The following is a 19,782-nucleotide window of genomic DNA, read 5'->3' as shown; positions in this document are numbered from 1 at the left end:
GGGAGAGGACTGGGGTTGGCGGCTTGAACATAGCCTGAAGGGGTTAGTGCACCACGACTAGCCGGGAGGGAGTTCGGGGAAAAGCCTGCACCGGCCGAAGAGGCAAGAGACTTTTTCTTCCCTCTTTGTTTCCTGGTGCGCGAGGAGAGGGGTTTAAGAGCGCTGCTTAAAGGAACTCCAGAGACGGGCGCGAGCCGCGGCTAAAAGCGCGAACCCCAGAGACGGGCGCGAGCCGCGGCTGAGGGCGCGAGCCCCCGAGACGGTCGCGAGCCGCGGCTGAAAGCGCAAACCCCAGAGACGGGCGCGAGCCGCGGCTAAAACCGCGGACCCCAGAGACGGGCGGGAGACGCTAAGGCTGCTGCTGCCGCCACCGAGGGGCCTGTGTGCGAGCACAGGTCACTCTCCACACCCCTCTTCCGCGGAGCCTGTGCAGCCCGCCACTGCCAGGTTCCCGGGATCCAGGGACAACTTCCCCGGGAGTACGCACGGCGGGTCTCAGGCTGGTGCAACATCACGCCGGCCTCTGCCGCAACGTCACGCCGCCTCTGCCGCCGCAGGCCCGCCCCGCACGCAGTGCCCCTCCTTCCCCCATCCCCCAACCCCCGGCCTGAGTGAGCCGGAGGCCCCGAATCAGCTGCTCCTTTAACCCCGTCCTGTCTGAGCGAAAAAACAGACGCCCTCCAGCGACCTACACGCAGAGGCAGGGCCAAATCCAAAGCTGAGCTCCTGTGAGCTGTGAGAACAAAGAAGAGAAAGGGAAATCTCTCCCAGCAGCCACAGAAGCAGCGGATTAAAGCTCCACAATCAACTTGATATACCCTGCATCTGTGGAATACCTGAATAGACAAGGAATGATCCCAAATTGAAGAGGTGGAATTTAGGAGCGAGATCTATGATTTTTTTCCCTTTTCCTCTTTTTGTGAATGTGTACGTGTATGCTTCTGTGTGAGATCCTGTCTGTATACTCTTGCTTCCACCATTTGTCCTAGGGCTCTATCCGTCCATGACTTTTTTTTAAAAATTCTTTTTCTTAATAATTAAGTTTAATTGTAATAACTTTATTATACTTTACCTTCGTTCTTTCTTTCTTTCCTTCCTTCCTTCCCTCCTTTAGACAACGAATCACCCCAAATTGAGGAGGTGGTCTCAGGGAGCAGGATTTATGATTTTTCCCCCTTTACCTCTTTTTGTGAAGGTGTATGTGTATGCTTCTGTGTAAGATTTTCTCTGTATAGCTTTGCTTCCAACATTTGTCCTAAGGTTCTATCCGTCCCTTTTTTTTTTTTTTCTAAATATTTTTTAATTCAATAACTATATTATACTTTATTTTATTTTTACTGTATCATCTTTCTTTCTGTCCTTTTTCCTTCTTTCCCTCCTTCCTTCCTTCCTCCCTCCCTCCCTCCCTCCCTCCCTCCTTTCTTTCCTTCTTTGCTTCTTTCTTCCTTCCTTCCTTTCCTCCTTTCCTTCTTTCTTTACTCATACTTCTACTAATTCTCCCTACTTTTTCTCCCTTTTATTCTGAGCTGTGTGGATGAAAGGCTCTTGGTGCTCCAGCCAGGAGTCAGGGCTCTGCCTCTGAGGTAGGAGAGCCAACTTCAGGACACTGGTCAACAAGAGACCTCCCAGCTCCACATAATATTAAACGGTGGAAATATCCCAGAGACCTCCATCTTAACACCAGCACCCAGCTTCACTCAACGACCAGCAAGCCACAGTGCTGGACAACCTATGCCAAACAACTAGCAAAACAGGAACACAACCCCACCCATTAGCAGAGAGGCTGCCTAAAATCATAATAAGGCCACAGACACCCCAAAACACACCACCAGACGTGAACCTGCCCACTAGAGAGACAAGATCCAGCCTCATCCAGCACAACACAGGCACTAGTCCCCTCCACCAGGAAGCCTACACAACCCACTGAAACAACCTTAGCCACTGGAGACAGACATCAAAAACAACGGGAACTACGAAAGTGCAGCCTGCAAAAAGGAGACCCCAAACACAGTAAGATAAGCAAAATGAGAAGACAGAAAAACACACAGCAGATGAAGGAGCAAGATAAAAACCCACCAGACCTAACAAATGAAGAGGAAATAGGCAATCTACCTGAAAAAGAATTCAGAATAATGATAGTAAGGATGATCCGAAATCTTGGAAGTAGAATGGACAAAATGCAAGAAACAGTTAACAAGGACCTACAAGAACTAAAGATGAAACAAGCAACGATGAACAATGCAATAAATGAAATTAAAATCACTCTAGATAGGATCAATAGCAGAATAACTGAGGCAGAAGAACGGATAAGTGACCTGGAAGATAAAGTAGTGGAAATAACTACTGCAGAGCAGAATAAAGAAAAAAGAATGAAAAGAACTGAGGACAGTCTCAGAGACCTCTGGGACAACATGAAACGCACCAACATTCGAATTATAGGGGTTCCAGAAGAAGAAGAGAAAAAGAAAGGGACTGAGAAAATATTTGAAGAGATTATAGTTGAAAACTTCCCTAATATGGGAAAGGAAATAGTTAATCAAGTCCAGGAAGCACAGAGGGTCCCATACAGGATAAATACAAGGAGAAACACGCCAAGACACATATTAATCAAACTGTCAAAAATTAAATACAAAGAAAGCATATTAAAAGCAGCAAGGGAAAAACAACAAATAACACACAAGGGAATCCCCATAAGGTTAACAGCTGATCTCTCAGCAGAAACCCTACAAGCCAGAAGGGAGTGGCAGGACATACTGAAAGTGCTGAAGGAGAATAGCCTGCAACCAAGACTACTCTACCCAGCAAGGATCTCATTCACATTTGATGGAGAAATTAAAACCTTTACAGACAAGCAAAAGCTGAGAGAGTTCAGCACCACCAAACCAGCTTTACAACAAATGCTAAAGGAACTTCTCTAGACACGAAACACAAGAGAAGGAAATGACCTATAGTAGCGAACCCAAAACAATATATAAAATGGAAATAGGAACATACATATCGATAATTACCTTAAATGTAAATGGACTAAATGCTCCCACCAAAAGACACAGATTGGCTGAATGGATACAAAAACAAGACCCTTATATATGCTGTCTACAAGAGACCCACTTCAGAACTAGAGACACATACAGACTGAAAGTAAGGGGATGGAAAAAGATATTCCATGCAAATGGAAACCAAAAGAAAGCTGGAGTAGCAATTCTCATATCAGACAAAATAGACTTTAAAATAAGGACTATTAAAAGGGACAAAGAAGGACACTACATAATGATCAAGGGATCGATCCAAGAAGAAGATATAACAATTGTAAATATTTATGCACCAAACATAGGAGCACCTCAATACATAAGGCAAATACTAACAACCATAAAAGGGGAGATCAACAGTAACACATTCATAGTAGGGGACTTTAACACCCCACTTTCACCCATGGACAGATCATCCAAAATGAAAATAAATAAGGAAACACAAGCTTTAAATGATACATTAAACAAGATGGACTTAATTGATATTTATAGGACACTCCATCCAAAAACAACAGAATACACATTTTTCTCAAGTGCTCATGGAACATTCTCCAGGATAGATCATATCTTGGGTCACAAATCAAGCCTTGGTAAATTTAAGAAAACTGAAATTGTATCAAGTATCTTTTCCGACCACAACACCATGAGACTAGATATCAATTACAGGAAAAGATCTTTAAAAAATACAAACACATGGAGGCTAAACAATACACTACTTAATAATGAAGTGATCACTGAAGAAATCAAAGAGGAAATAAAAAAATACCTAGAAACAAATGACAATGGAGACACAACGACCCAAAACCTATGGGATGCAGCAAAAGCAGTTCTAAGGGGGAAGTTTATAGCAATACAAGCCCACCTTAAGAAGCAGGAAACATCTCGAATAAACAACCTAACCTTGCACCTCAAGCAATTAGAGAAAGAAGAACAAAAAAACCCCAAAGCTAGCAGAAGGAAAGAAATCATAAAAATCAGATCAGAAATAAATGAAAAAGAAATGAAGGAAACAATAGCAAAGATCAATAAAACTAAAAGCTGGTTCTTTGAGAAGATAAACAAAATAGATAAACCACTAGCCAGACTCATCAAGAAAAAAAGGGAGAAGACTCAAATCAATAGAATTAGAAATGAAAAAGGAGAAGTAACAACTGACACTGCAGAAATAAAAAAAATCATGAGAGATTACTACAAGCAACTCTATGCCAATAAAATGGACAATCTGGAAGAAATGGACAAATTCTTAGAAATGCACAACCTGCCAAGACTGAATCAGGAAGAAATAGAAAACATGAACAGACCAATCACAAGCACTGAAATTGAAACTGTGATTAAAAACCTTCCAACAAACAAAAGCCCAGGACCAGATGGCTTCACAGGTGAATTCTATCAAACGTTTAGAGAAGAGCTAACACCTATCCTTCTCAAACTCTTCCAAAATATAGCAGAGGGAGGAACACTCCCAAATTCCTTCTACGAAGCCACCATCACCTTGATACCAAAACCAGACAAGGATGTCACAAAGAAAGAAAACTACAGGCCAATATCACTGATGAACATAGATGCAAAAATCCTCAACAAAATACTAGCAAACAGAATCCAACAGCACATTAAAAGGATCATACACCATGATCAAGTGGGGTTTATTCCAGGAATGCAAGGATTCTTCAATATATGCAAATCTATCAATGTGATAAACCATATTAACAAATTGAAGGAGAAAAACCATATGATCATCTCAATAGATGCAGAGAAAGCTTTCGACAAAATTCAACACCCATTTATGATAAAAACCCTCCAGAAAGTAGGCATAGAGGGAACTTTCCTAAACATAATAAAAGCCATATATGACAAGCCCACAGCAAACATCATCCTCAATGGTGAAAAACTGAAAGCATTTCCACTAAGATCAGGAACAAGACAAGGTTGCCCACTCTCACCACTCTTATTCAACATAGTTTTGGAAGTTTTAGCCACAGCAATCAGAGAAGAAAAGGAAATAAAAGGAATCCAAATCGGAAAAGAAGAAGTAAAGCTGTCACTGTTTGCAGATGACATGATACTATACATAGAGAATCCTAAAGATGCTACCAGAAAACTACTAGAGCTAATCAATGAATTTGGTAAAGTAGCAGGATACAAAATTAATGCACAGAAATCTCTGGCATTCCTATATACTAATGATGAAAAATCTGAAAGTGAAATCAAGAAAACACTCCCATTTACCATTGCAACAAAAAGAATAAAATATCTAGGAATAAACCTACCTAAGGATACGAAAGACCTGTATGCAGAAAATTATAAGACACTGATGAAAGAAATTAAAGATGATACAAATAGATGGAGAGATATACCATGTTCTTGGATGGGAAGAATCAACATTGTGAAAATGACTCTACTACCCAAAGCAATCTACAGATTCAATGCAATCCCTATCAAACTACCACTGGCATTTTTCACAGAACTAGAACAAAAAATTTCGCAATTTGTATGGAAACACAAAAGACCCCGAATAGCCAAAGCAATCTTGAGAACGAAAAAAGGAGCTGGAGGAATAAGGCTCCCTGACTTTAGACTATATTACAAAGCAACAGTAATCAAGACAGTATGGTACTGGCACAAAAACAGAAAGATAGATCAGTGGAACAGGATAGAAAGCCCAGAGATAAACCCACGCACATATGGACACCTTATCTTTGATAAAGGAGGCAGGAATGTACAGTGGAGAAAGGACAGCCTCTTCAATAAATGGTGCTGGGAAAACTGGACAGGTACATGTAAAAGTATGAGATTAGATCACTCCCTAACACCATACACAAAAATAAGCTCAAAATGGATTAAAGACCTAAATGTAAGGCCAGAAACTATCAAACTCTTAGAAGAAAACATAGGAAGAACACTCTATGACATAAATCACAGCAAGATCCTTTCTGACCCACCTCCTAGAGTAATGGAAATAAAAACAAAAATAAACAAATGGGACCTAATGAAACTTCAAAGCTTTTGCACAGCAAAGGAAACCATAACCAAGACCAAAAGACAACCCTCAGAATGGGAGAAAACATTTGCAAATGAAGCAACTGACAAAGGATTAATCTCCAAAATTTACAAGCAGCTCATGCAGCTCAATAACAAAAAAACAAACAACCCCATCCAAAAATGGGCAGAAGACCTAAATAGACATTTCTCCAAAGAAGATATACAGAATGCCAACAAACACATGAAAGAATGCTCAACATCATTAATCATTAGAGAAATGCAAATCAAAACTACAATGAGATATCATCTCACACCAGTCAGAATGGCCATCATCAAAAAATCTAGAAACAATAAATGCTGGAGAGGGTGTGGAGAAAAGGGGACACTCTTGCACTGCTGGTGGGAATGTGAATTGGTTCAGCCACTGTGGAGAACAGTATGGAGGTTCCTTAAAAAACTACAAATAGAATTACCATATGACCCAGCAATCCCACTACTTGGCATATACCCTGAGAAAACCAAAATTCAAAAAGAGTCATGTACCAAAATGTTCATTGCAGCTCTATTTACAATAGCCAGGACATGGAAACAACCTAAGCGCCCATCATCGGATGAATGGATAAAGAAGATGTGGCACATATACACAATGGAATATTACTCAGCCTTAAAAAGAAATGAAATTGAGCTATTTGTAATGAGATGGATAGACCTAGAGTCTGTCATACAGAGTGAAGTAAGTCAGAAAGAAAAAGACAAATACCGTATGCTAACACATATATATGGAATTTAAGGGAAAAAAATGTCATGAAGAACCTAGGGGTAAGATAGGAATAAAGACGCAGACCTACTGGAGAACGGACTTGAGGGTATGGGGAGGGGGAGGGGTGAGTTTTGACAGGGCGAGAGAGAGTCATGGACATATACACACTAACAAACGTAGTAAGGTAGATAGCTGGGGGGAAGCAGCCGCAAGGCACAGGGATATTAGCTCGGTGCTTTGTGACAGCCTGGAAGGGTGGGATGGGGAGAGTGGGAGGGAGGGAGACGCAAGAGGGAAGACATATGGGAACATATGTATATGTATAGCTGATTCACTTTGTTATAAAGCAGAAACTAACACACCATTGTAAAGCAATTATACCCCAATAAAGATGTTTAAAAAAAAAAATTTTTTACAGCTGAGGAAATAAAAATTATAAGCCCTCCAAAAAAAAAAAAAAAAAAAAAAAAAAATAAGACAAGAAGCTGATACGAGCTACAGAAAGGCTGGGAGGTGGGAACATATCCAGAGGTGTTTGACAGGACTCTGGACAAGGTGGTTACCCAAACTCCCTTCCAGCTGAGGAGCTCTATAAATCATGGTAGAGGTTTACCTCTTTGAGACAACCAAGTTCAAGAAATCAAACTACTCTATCTGCTGGAGTCTCCAGACTTCAAGGAGATAATAAAATGTCCCAACTGAATAGAAATCACATTTATCTTTGGTTTTTCTAGGTTAAGCCAAGACCCAGATGAGCCCATGACTGCAGGGCAGGGGCCCTGAATCTAACACTGAGTGGAGTATATTCACTAGTTCATTCATCCATTCGGTGACCTAGCTACCATCCTGATTGTCTATTATAAGTTCAGGTCTAGTGGATGTAGGGATGATGATGATGATAATTGCAATGACATCTAACCTTCATGCACGTTTTACCACGTGGTATCATGCTAAATGCTTCATTTCATTTACCCATCCCAATGAGGATTGTCACCTAGGGAAGATACTGATATACCCATTGTATTAGTTATCTATGCTACATAACAGATTCTCATAAATTTAAAACAACAGCATTTAGTATCTCACAGTTTCTTTTCTTTTATAAATTTATTTATTTATTTTTGGCTGCACTGGGTCTTTGCTGCTGCACGCAGGCTTTCTCTAGTTGTGGTGAGCAGGGACTACTCTTCATTGTGGTATGCAGGCTCCTCATTGCAGTGGCTTCCCTTGTTGCAGAGCACGGGCTCTAGGCATGCAAGCTTCAGTAGTTGTGGCATGAGGGCTCAGTAGTTGTGGCATATGGGCTTAGTTGCTCCGCAGCATGTGGGATCTTCCTGGACCAGGGCTCCAAACTGTGCCCCCTGCATTGGCAGGCAGATTCTTAACCACAGCACCACCAGGGAAGTCCCTCATAGTTTCTATAAGTAAGAAATCTGGGTACAACTTAGCTGGGTCTCCACCTCTGGGTTTTACCAGGCTGTAATTCAGATGTCAGTGGGGCTGTGGCCTCATCAAAGACTCAACTGGGGAAAGACCTGCTCCCAAGATCCCTCAGGGCAGGATGAGGGCAGGATGTACTTCCTAGTGGTTACAGGACTGAGGGTTTCAGTTTCTTGCTGTAGGCCACCATCAGCTCCTAGAGGCTGCCCACAGCTCCTTGACAATGAACCTTCTCCAACAGGGCCATGTGCTTCATAGCAGCTTGCTTCTTGCAGACCAGCAAGTCTGCTGGTAAGATGGAATTCTGTAGACAATAACATAATCATGGGAGCAGCATCCCATCCTCTTTGCCACATTCTATGAGTTAGAGGCAAGTCATGGGTACCTCCCACAATCAAGGGGAGGGCACCACAGAAAGTCATGCCTTGGCTGTCACACAGCCAAGTGAAGGACCTGGAATTAGAAGCCAAGTTTGAAGAACTCCAAGGCCCATCATCTCATCCATAAGTGCATTATTCAAAGAAGCATCACTGCCCTTAAGGAGTCATGGTCTCCCTCACCTACAGTAGAGACAGTAACAGATCCTGCTGATCCAATCTGGTAAGAATCTAACAGATGAATATACAAAGAGCCTGGACTGAGGGGAAGGTTGGCTCGGCCTTGGGGGCCCTTTGTGCCTGGCCTTAGGATGAGTTAGATCGATGGAGAAGAGATGTGAGAGAATGCTGGGTAAATGTAACAAAAAATACAAAAATGAAGCAGTCTGAGATGCTAGCGTGTTCCAACACTTCCAGAAAATTTTGTGTGGCTGAAATCTAAAAAATAAAATAAAATAAAGGAGGCGTGACAGGACTCAACAGGGGAAGCCAGGTTGGAGACAGATTGTGAAGGGTGTTGAACTCTCACACCTGGAGTGGAGCGGACCATTACATCTTTGACACCATAGTAACAGCAACAGTGCCCATCACATGATGGACTTTTAAACTTTAAACACCGAGAGGTTTAACCAGCAATTCGAGAGTGTTCTCTCTGGGCAAGGCTACTCTTTGCTGACCGAACAGCTCTCCAAGTGTCTCGTCGTGAGACACTTGCTCCTGCCGTGGCCAGGCTACTCACTCTTGGTCGGCAGTGGTGTAAAACCATGCAGTAGGCTCAGGAAGTGAAGGGATACCTGTTCCTGCCTTGGAGAGGTTACTCCTCGTGGGCAGTGGCACAAGCCCTGTAACATCCCTGGAGTAATAACCTTCGAAGCAGCCCGCCTTGGCTGCCAACACTGGGACCACTGCCCACTAGCTACGTGTCCCAGCAGCGCAGGACCGGAGCGGGCAGCTGATACCCAGCTGATAACCAGAGACTGACTCTACCGAGAACAAAGTGTAGAAAGGTACACCTCAACTACATTGGGACTTTCTTTCATCTCCTCTTTGCTGGGAACAGTACTATAATTAATCTATCATTGGTTTTGGACTGTGTTATTTCTTTACTGGCTTATTAAAAAACATTATCCTGTATGCTATTGGTTTGTGAAATGTTATTATTATAAATCAAAATTCCCACAGTGAATCTGTGTCAAATAAATTACTGGCAAAGACAATCTCAGTCTCTGAGCATAACTGGCCCTGAACAGAACAAGAGGGCACAGTGATTCCTGCCGTGCCATGGAGTCAAAGGAGGGCAGAGAATGGAGCGATATGGGCTCCCTGGAAATTGCTTAAAAAACATTGTTAAACTCCCTGTGCTAAGGGAATAAGCCAGACCCCAAAAGACAAATATTGCATGATTCCACTTATATGAGGTACCTAGAATAGGCAAATTCATAGATAGAAAGTAGAATGGTGGTAACCAGGGCCTCTGAGAGGGGGAAGGGGGAGTTGGTATTTAACAGGTGCAGGGTTTCTGTTTGGAAGCTGAGAAAGTTCTGGAGATGGACAGTAGTGACACAACATTGTAAATGAACTTAATCCCACTGAACTGTACAATTAAAATGGTTAAAATGATCAGTTTTATGTTGGGTGTATTTTATCACAGCTCTAAAGGGGGAAAAGCCCTTTACTTTTGGGAAAGGCGACAGGGAGGCATTGGAAGCAATGGCACAACTGAGCATCCTCCAAACACCAGCACCATGGTCTGCTCCCCTCCAATGGAAGCCACATTCACAGAACAAAACCCCCAGGTACCAGCTCTCAGAAAGAGCCGTTTATCAAAAGTGACAGTCTAATGGATGTCCCTGGTCGTCAGCTCCCTTCGAACTTTGTCAAAATCAGAATCTAGATGTATTTGTTTAATGACTTAATGGGCAGGAATAAAAGCAGAGAAGGGGAAGGCTACCTCCTTGCAAACCCTTCCTGCAGGGCTGCCTGGATGGGCCCTGCTCTCTGAGGAAGCCAGGCCCACCTGCCCCAAGCATTCATTCAATTGATTGATTCGGTGAAGAACTGTGGCGTTTCTAGGTTGTACCTGTGTCCAGTACTGGGGGCCAGCGACTCAGAACAAACACAGCTTGGAGCTCACAGCCCAGGGGCTGGGGAGACAGGTAGAGAACAAGAGGCCATTCCCATCACTCTGGGAGCCACCTCCACACAGAGACCCCAGATTCAGGGCCCTGCCCTGACTGCTCTCCTGGATCCCAGGCTCACACTCCAGCTGACTTTGTACCATTTCCTCCCCGAAGGCCTAACCTGCACCTCAGGGTTACAGCATCCCCCTCGACATCTCCTTAGTGCTCCATTATATTTGCAATGAAAGAATGAGATCAGCCTTGCTCGTGTGGTGCAAAATGAGTAGATAAATGCAAGATTGCAAGATTACAAGATTAAAGACTGTGGACAACTTGAGCTGTCGGGCAGAGGAGCGTGCAGGGTCTGTGAGGTCCTCCTGTGGTCCACACAGGCTCCAGGATGATTACCCAGCAAACGCAGAAACAGACTGAGGGCGGGCTTTATTTGTCCAGGTGGATGCGTTTGTTCCTGCATCTGCATTTGTTTCTCTCCCAAAAGTTATAAAAATTGACGATTGAGGAAGTTTCAAAAACATTCCAAGACATACTACATCCCAAGTGCAGTAGACAAAATAATAACCCTCAAAGGTGTTGTTATTGTTACAGACTGAACTGTGTCCCCAAAAAGATGTCCAGGGGCTTCCCTGGTGGCGCAGTGGTTGAGAGTCCGCCTGCCAATGCAGGGGACACGGGTTCGTGCCCCAGTCAGGGAAGATCCCACATGCCGCAGAGCGGCTGGGCCTGTGCGCCATGGCCGCTGAGCCTGCGCGTCCGGAGCCTGTGCTCCGCAACAGGAGAGGCCACAACAGTGAGAGGCCCGCGTACCAAAAAAAAAAAAAAAAAAAAAAAAAGTCCAAGTCCTAACTCCCCGTACTTGTGAATGTGACCTTATCTGAAAATAAGGTCTTTGCAGATGACCAAGTCAAAATAGGGTCATTGGGGTGAGCCTAATCCAATATGTCTGTGTCCTTACAAAAAAGAGAAATCTGGAAAAGGAGACAGACACGTACAGAAGGAAGACGATGTGAGGATACAGGGAAATCGTCATCTACAAGCTGAGGAATAAATAAGACTACCAGAAGCTGGGGGAGGGGTCTGGAGCAGATTCCCCCTCAGCCCTCAGAAGGAACCAACCCTGCTGACACCTTGATTTCTGGCCTCCAGAACTGCGAGAAATAAATTCCTGTTCTTTATAAGCCACCCAGTTTATGGTATTTTGCTATAGCAGCCCAGACTAAAACAGAAATTGATACTAAGAAGTGGGGTGCCACTGCAGCAAATACCTAAAAATGTGGAAGTGGCTTTGGATGTGGGTAATGAGTAGAGGCTAGAGAGTTTTTAGAGGCAGGTCTACATGGCTATGAACAGACCACTGAGGGCAATTCTGGTGAGAGCTCAGAAAGAAAATAGGGGACTTCCCTGGTGACACAGTGGTTGGGAATCCACCTGCCAATGCAGGGGACACAGGTTCGAGCCCAGGTCCCGGAAGATCTCACATGCCCCAGAGCAACTAAGCCCTAAGCCACAACTACTGAGCCTGTGCTCTAGTGCCCACGAGCCACAGCTACTGAGCCCGTGTGCCACAACTACTGAAGCCTGCGAGCCTAGAGCCCATGCTCCGCAACAAAAGAAGCCACCGCAATGAGAAGCCCACACAGCACAACGAAGAGTAGCCCCCGCAAGCCACAACTAGGGAACGCCTGCGCACAGCAACAAAGACCCAACTCAGCCAAAAAAAAAAGAAAGAAAGAAAGAAGGAAGGAAGGAAGGAAAGAAGGAAAGAAAGAAAGGAAAGAGGAGTATTTTAGAGAAAGCCTCAACCTTCTTAGAGAATACTTAAGAAATCATGACAGAATGTTGGTAGAAATATGGATGGTAAAGGACATTCTGATGAGGAACATGCTACGGAAACTGGAGGAAAGGCCATCCTTATAAAGTGGCAAAGAGTTTGGCTGAATTGTGTTCGTATCCTAGTGTTTTGTGGAAGGTAGAACTTGCATGTGATGAGATTGGATATTCAGCTGAGGAAACCTCTAAGCCAAGTGTTGAAGGAGTAGCTGGGTTCCACCTGACTGTTTAGAGGATAATGTGAGAAGAAATAAATGATTTGAAGATGGAATTGTTAAGCAAAAAGGAATGAGAACTTAAAGACTTGGAAAATTCTCAGCCTATCCATATTGAAAAGAAGGAGAAAGTACGTTTGGGACAGCTCAGAGGGTAGGACAAGTGGCCGTTTGATAAGGAGATGGTATGGAGCAGCAGCTCAACAGAAGCCAGGAGCTGTCGTTCAAGACAATGGAAGTATGGCCACAAAGGCAATTCAAAGACCATCAGAGCTGCCACCCCCATCGCAGGCCACAGCAACTCCCTGGGAGCCCCCAGAAAGGAACACAGCCCTGCCTACACCCTGATTGTAGCCCCATAACACCCATTTTGGGCTTTTGACCTCCAAAACTATGAGAGAATAAATTTGTGTGTGTGGTTTTTTTGTTGTTGTTTTTTTAACTTATGGCTGCATTGGGTCTTCGTTGCTGCACGTGGGCTTTCTCTAGTTGCGGCGGGGGCCACTCTTCATTGCTGTGCGTGGGCTTCTCATTAAGGTGGCTTCTCTTGTTGCAGAGCATAGGCTCTAGGCACTCGGGTTTCAGTAGTTGTGGCTCGCAGGCTCTAGAGCACAGGCTCAGTAGTTGTGGCGCACGGGATTAGTTGCTCCACGGCATGTGGGATCTTCCTGGACCAGGGCTCAAACGTGTGTCCCCTGCATTGGCAGGAGGATTTTTAACCACTGCACCACCAGGGAAGCCCCTAAATTTGTGTTGTTTTAAGTGACTACATTTCTGGTAATTCATTACAGCAGCAATAAGAAACTAAAGCACCAAATTTCTTTAGAGCTTCCTGCAAAGTGGCTTTCACAAGATAAAACAGTATATGTGCTTGGTTGTATTTCTAGGAAATGTACCTGCAGTCTGATTGGCATGACATGAGGTATAAAAGGGTGGGAAATTAGAAGACATTGCACCAGCTGGCTGAGTTCTTACCAGCCAGGATGCTGGATCAACAACCCCAGGGCAAGTCTAGCTTCAGGTACAGTGTAATCAGGCCTCAAAAGATGCCACCAGGATCCAGTCTTCTCTCTCCAGGTCTAGGCTCTGCTTCCTCCAGGTAGGCCTCAGCCTCCCCTTAAAGAGACAATATGGCTGCCTAAGCCCCAGCATCACATGCACTCTCCTTTAAGTCCAGTGAGGAAAAGAGTGAGCATCTCTTTCCTGATCCCTTGGCTTTGTTTAAGCTACATGCCCATTCTGGAACAAATCCTTTGGTCTAGGGAATGCAGTATGGTGATTGGCTTACATGCAAATCATCCCTAGGGATGCGGGGGTTGGGCCGCATTCCAGCCACCCTGAAACAAAGATGAAGGAGATTTACGTGGGCTGATACAGAAAGGTATCCACAACACTTTGTTATATTTTAAAATAATATATAAGATACATATTGTATAAATTTACATATTTTATGTACATCTATAGTTTATAAAATAATATATAAATGATATGATGTATATAACTCATAAAATATACTGTTAAATAAAAAGTTGATGAGGGCTAACATTTTTTAATCTGAGCACTAGTTCATAGGTATAATTAGTCTGTTAAAATTTATAACTTGTATACTTCCTATGTGTGCACTTTTAGGTCTCTATGTTGCACTTCAATAAGAGGGTTTTTTTAATAAGTTACAGAATATAAATGTATAGTATGACCTATTTCTGAAGAGGAGAAGAAGGAGGAGAAAAAGATGAACAGAGGGAAGAAACAAGGAAGGAATTATAAATAAACACAGAGACAGACAGACAGAGACATAGAAAAAGTAGAAAAAGAAATGCCAAAAGGACACTCCCCAGGTGCTGAGTGGTTACATATGCAGGAGTACAGCAGTTTTCAACCAGGGTGATACTGCCTCCTGGGAGACATCTGGCAATGTCTGAAGACATCTGGGGTTGTCACAACGACAAGGAAAGGAAATACAACTGGCCTGGAGTGAGCAGAGCCCAGGGATGTTGCTAAATGTCCTACAACGCACAGGACAGCCCCCCAACAAAGAAAGATCCAGCCAAACTGTCAACAGTGCCAAGGTTGAGAAGCCCTGCTGTACAGGTAAAATTTGAGGAAGGAGAGTTATGAAAAAGGATTTCTACTTTTTTTCCTCTTTTATATTTCATTCTTTGGAATTTTTACAAAATAAAAGAAACACCCCTCGTGGTGACAACCTAGATCAGCGGTCAGCAAACCACAGCCCATGGCCAGATTCACTCCACTGCCTAGTTTTGTACAGCCCACCAGCTAAAAAGGGGTTTTTTGCTTAAATTTTTTTTTTGTTTTTTGCGGTACACGGGCCTCTCACAGTTGTGGCCTCTCCCGTTGTGGAGCACAGGCTCCAGATGCGCAGGCTCAGCGGTCATTGCTCATAGGCCCAGCTGCTTTGCGGCATGTGGGATCCTCCTGGACTGGGGCACGAACCCATGTCCCCTGCATCGGCAGGCGGACTCTCAACCACTGCACCACCAGAGAAGCCCTAAAATTTTTTTAACATCTTTATTGGAGTATAATTGCTTTACAGTGTTGTGTTAGTTTCTGCTATATAACAAAGTAAATCAGCTATATGCATACATATATCCCCACATCCCCTCTCTCTTGTGTCTCCCTCCCACCCTCCTTATCCCACCCTTCTAGGTGGTCACAAAGCACCAAGCTGATCACCCTGTGCTATGCGGCTGCTTCCCAGTAGCTATCTATTTTATATTTGGTAGTGTATATATGTCAATGCTACTCTCTCACTTTGCCCTAGCTTCCCCCTCCCCGCCCCTGTGTCCTCAAGTCCATTCTCTAGGTCTATGTCTGTATTCCTGCCCTGCCCCTAGGTTCATCACTACCTTTTTTTTTTTTTTTTTTTTTTAGATTCCATATATATGTGTTAGCATATGGTATTTGTTTTTCTCTTTCTGACTTACTTCACTCTGTATGACAGACTCTAGGTCCATCCATCTCACTACAAATAACTTAATTTCATTTCTTTTTTATGGCTGAGTAATATTCCATTGTATATATGTGCCACATCTTCTTTATCCATTCATCTGCTGATGGACACTTAGGTTGCTCCCATCTCCTGGCTATTGTAAATAGAGCTGCAATGAACATTGTGGTGCATGTGTCTTTTTGAATTATGGTTTTCTCAGGGTGTATGCCCAGTAGTGGGATTGCTGGGTCATATGGTAGTTCTATTTTTAGTTTTTCAAGGAACCTCCATACTGTTCTCCATAGTGATTGTATCAATTTACATTCCCACCAACAGTGAAGGAGGGCTCCCTTTTCACCACACCCTTTCCAGCATTTATTCTTTGTAGATTTTTTGATAATGGCCATTCTGACTGGGGTGAGGTGATACCTCATTGTAGTTTTGATTTGCATTTCTCTAATAATTAGTGATGTCGAACAGCTTTGCATGTGCCTCTCGGCCATCTGTATGTCTTCTTTGGTGAAATGCCTATTTAGGTCTCCCACCCATTTTTTAATTGGGCTGTTTTTTCTGATATTGAGCTCCATGAGTTGTTTGTATATTTTGGAGATTAATCCTTTTTCTGTTGTTTCATTTGCAAGTATTTTCTCCCATTCTGAGGGTTGTCCTTTTGTCTTGCTTATGGTTTCCTTTGCTGTGCAAAAGATTTTAAGTTTCATTAGGCCCCGTTTGTTTATTTTTGTTTTTATTTTCATTACTCTAGGAGGTGGGTCAGGAAAGATCTTGCTGTGGTTTATGTCAAAGAGTATTTTTCCTATGTTTTCCTCTAAGAGTTTTATAGTGTCCAGTATTACATTTAGGTCTTTAATCCATGTGTTTATTTTTGTGTACGGTGTTAGGTAGTGTTCTAATTTCATTCTTTTACATGTAGCTGTCCAGTTTTCCCAGCACCACTTATAGAAGAGGCTGTCTTTTCTCCATTGTATGTTCTTGCCTCCTTTGTCATAAATTAGGTGACTATATGTGTGAGGGTTTATCTTGGGTCTTTCTATCCTGTACTACTGATCAATATTTCAGTTTTGGGGCCAGTACCATACTGTCTTGATTACTGTAACTTTCTAGTATAGTTTGAAGTCGAGGAGCTTGATTCCGCCAGCTCCATTTTTCTTTCTCAAGATTGCTTTGGCTATTTGGGGTCTTCTGTGTTTCCATACAAATTGTGAAATTTTTTGTTCTAGTTCTGTGAAAAATGCCAGTGGTAGTTTGATAGGGATTGCATTGAATCTGTAGATTGCTTTGGGTAGTATAGTCATCTTCACAATGTTGATTCTTCCAGTCCAAGAACATGGCATATTTCTCCATCTGATAATGTCATCTTTGATTTCTTTCATCAGTGTTTTATAGTTTTCTGAGTACAAGTCTTTCACCTCCTTAGGTATGTTTATTCCGAGGTATTTTACTCTTTTTGTTGTCATGGGAAATGGGAGTGTTTCCTTAACTTCTCTTTCTTATTTTTCGTTGTTAGTGTATAGGAATGCCAGAGATTTCTGTGCATTAATTTTGCATCCTGCAACCTTACCAAATTCATTGATTAGTTCTAGTAGTTTTCTGGTGGCATCTTTAGGATTCTCTATGTATAGTACCATGTCATTTGCAAAGAGTGACAGTTTTACTTCTTGTTTTCCAATTTGTATTCCTTTTATTTCTTTTTCTTCTCTGATTACCATGGCTAGGACTTCCAAAACTCTGTTGAATAATAGTGGTGAGAGTGGACATCCTTTTCTTCTTCCTGATCTTAGTGGAAATGCTTTCAGTTTTTCACCATTGAGTATGATGTTTGCTGTGGGTTTGTCATATATGGCCTTTATTATGTTGAGGTAGGTTCCCTCTATGCCCATTTTCTGGAGAGTTTTTATCATAAATGGGTGTTGAATTTTGTCAAAAGCTTTTTCTGTATCTATTGAGATGATCATATGGTTTTTATTCCTTAATTTGTTAATAAGTGTATCACATCCATTGATTTGCATATATTGAAGAATCCTTGCATCCCTGGGATAAATCCCACTTGATCATGGTGTATGATCCTTAAAAAGGGTTTTTACATGTTTAAATGATTGCATTTTAACTGGTTCTGTAAGTATCTACACAGCATCATTGATTTGGCCTAATGACCACACAGCCTAAAATATTTACTATCTGCCCTTTCACAGGAAAAGCTTGCTAACCTCCGATATAGACCATGATTTTTTGTAAGCTTCCCACTAAAAAGATCCCTATGCCCACCCCTGTCCTAAGTGATGTAATAACATCCTTTGAGATGCATTCTGGAAAGAAGGGTACAGCAGAAACCACTAGCTGCCTACACAGATGTATGTATTAGCTTCATATTGCTGATGTAACAAATTAACACAAAATCCATGGCTTAAAACATAAGTTATTATCTTACATTTCTGGAGATCAGAAGTCTGAAATTGTTCTCACTGGGTTAAAATCAGGGTGTTGGTGGGGCCTGTTCCTTTCTGACAGGTCTAGGTGAGAATTCATTTTCTTAACCTTTTCCACCTTCTAGAAGCTGCTTGAATTTTTTGGCTTGTGTCCCCTTCCTCCATCTTCAAAGCCAGCAGTGGCTGGTAGAGTCCTTCTCACATGGCATCACTCTGACTCTGATTCTCTTCCCTGTTTAAGGACCTTTATGATTACATTGGGCCCACCTGGATAATACAGGATCATCTCCTCATCTCAAAGTCATACAACTAGCAACCTTAATTTCTTCTGCAACCTTAATGCCCTTTGCTGTGTAACATAGCATATGCACAGGTTGCAGAGATTAGGGTGTGGACATCTTCAGGGGTCATTATTCTGCCAACCATATCAGACATCTATGCCTTTACTGCTCTGAAAGAACGCCAGCCTCCCTTGCAGCTAGGTGTCCCCAGGATATTATGTATCCTATGTTTTTGCAATTTCCAGAAAGTCTTCTTAAAATGAGAGGATACTCCTTCATAGCACCTCCTCAATTCTACTATCTAAAATCAGATGTGATGGCTAGAGCTGCAGCAGCCATACTGGGCCAGGACAATACCACCACATAGGCATGACAGAAGGGTTAGCTGAAAGAAGCCTGTATCTGTGATGACTTTATGGAGTCACCATACCAACCTAGAGGGCCTGCCTTGCACCTATTTACATGTGGTAGAATAAAAGTTTGTGTGTTTAAATTGCTATGGCGGGGAGCAGGTTCTCTCACAACAAAATGAACTTCCTTACAGATTCTGAGGATGAAAGCATTAATTTATTCATTTATCCCTCAACATGTATAAAGAGCCTGCTGAGTGCAAGCAGACTGCTAGATGATGGATATACAAACAGAAACCTGCCATAGGCAGGTCCTTGGACCCCATGGGTTTATGGCTTCGTGGAGAGACAGTTCAAGCGTAAGTTGCCACACAGTGTGGTGCCTGCTCTCTAGAAGTATGACAGGTGGGCTGGAGAGGCATCAGCTCTGCCTAGGGAGAAGGGAATGTGTAGAAGCTGCAGGTGGTAAAGGGGAGAGCACCTTCTAGGCAGCAGGACCATTGTGGACAAAGGCAAAAATCACACAAAGTTCCAGTGGGAGGAAACAATAACACAGTCAGTGGGTCAACAGCCAAATGGGCATAGTGGGAGGGCAGGATAGGTAATCTGGGGGAAAAGTAGCAAAGTTTAGGTATGTGAGGCTGAAGAGTTTGGCTTATATGTTGGGGCCACTAGGAAGAGCCAGCTGGGTGGCTGAGCAGCAAGGAGGCAGGTATTAAGTGTCTGAGCCCATATTCCTGTTCTTGTGAGTCCCCGTGATGCAAATGCTCTCAGGACCCTTCCCCATCCCCTACCGTAGGTCATTCAGTGAAGGAAGAAGATGTCCTAGCTAGCCCCTCTCAGGCTTCCAGAACCTAATTCTTGTCACTATACCTTCCACATCACAGCTGCTGATTTTAGTTCCTATTTAAGTTTCCTGTTGTTAGCTTCGACCTCCTAGTTGGTGATTATTAATAAACCTGGATAAAACAAACTACTTTTGACCCCCAACA

General features: G+C 42.9%; 1 protein-coding gene across 1 annotated transcript in view; it reads right to left on the bottom strand.

The window, feature by feature from the left end:
- RBFOX1 (RNA binding fox-1 homolog 1) overlaps positions 1 to 19,782 on the bottom strand; it is a 2,234,275-nt gene that overhangs the window by 2,069,367 nt on the left and 145,126 nt on the right. The window lies entirely within an intron of this gene.

Source organism: Phocoena sinus, chromosome 15 (assembly GCF_008692025.1).
Source record: "Phocoena sinus isolate mPhoSin1 chromosome 15, mPhoSin1.pri, whole genome shotgun sequence".
In the NCBI taxonomy this organism is placed as follows: Eukaryota; Metazoa; Chordata; class Mammalia; order Artiodactyla; family Phocoenidae; genus Phocoena; species Phocoena sinus.
This window is presented reverse-complemented; position numbering and strand designations above follow the sequence as displayed.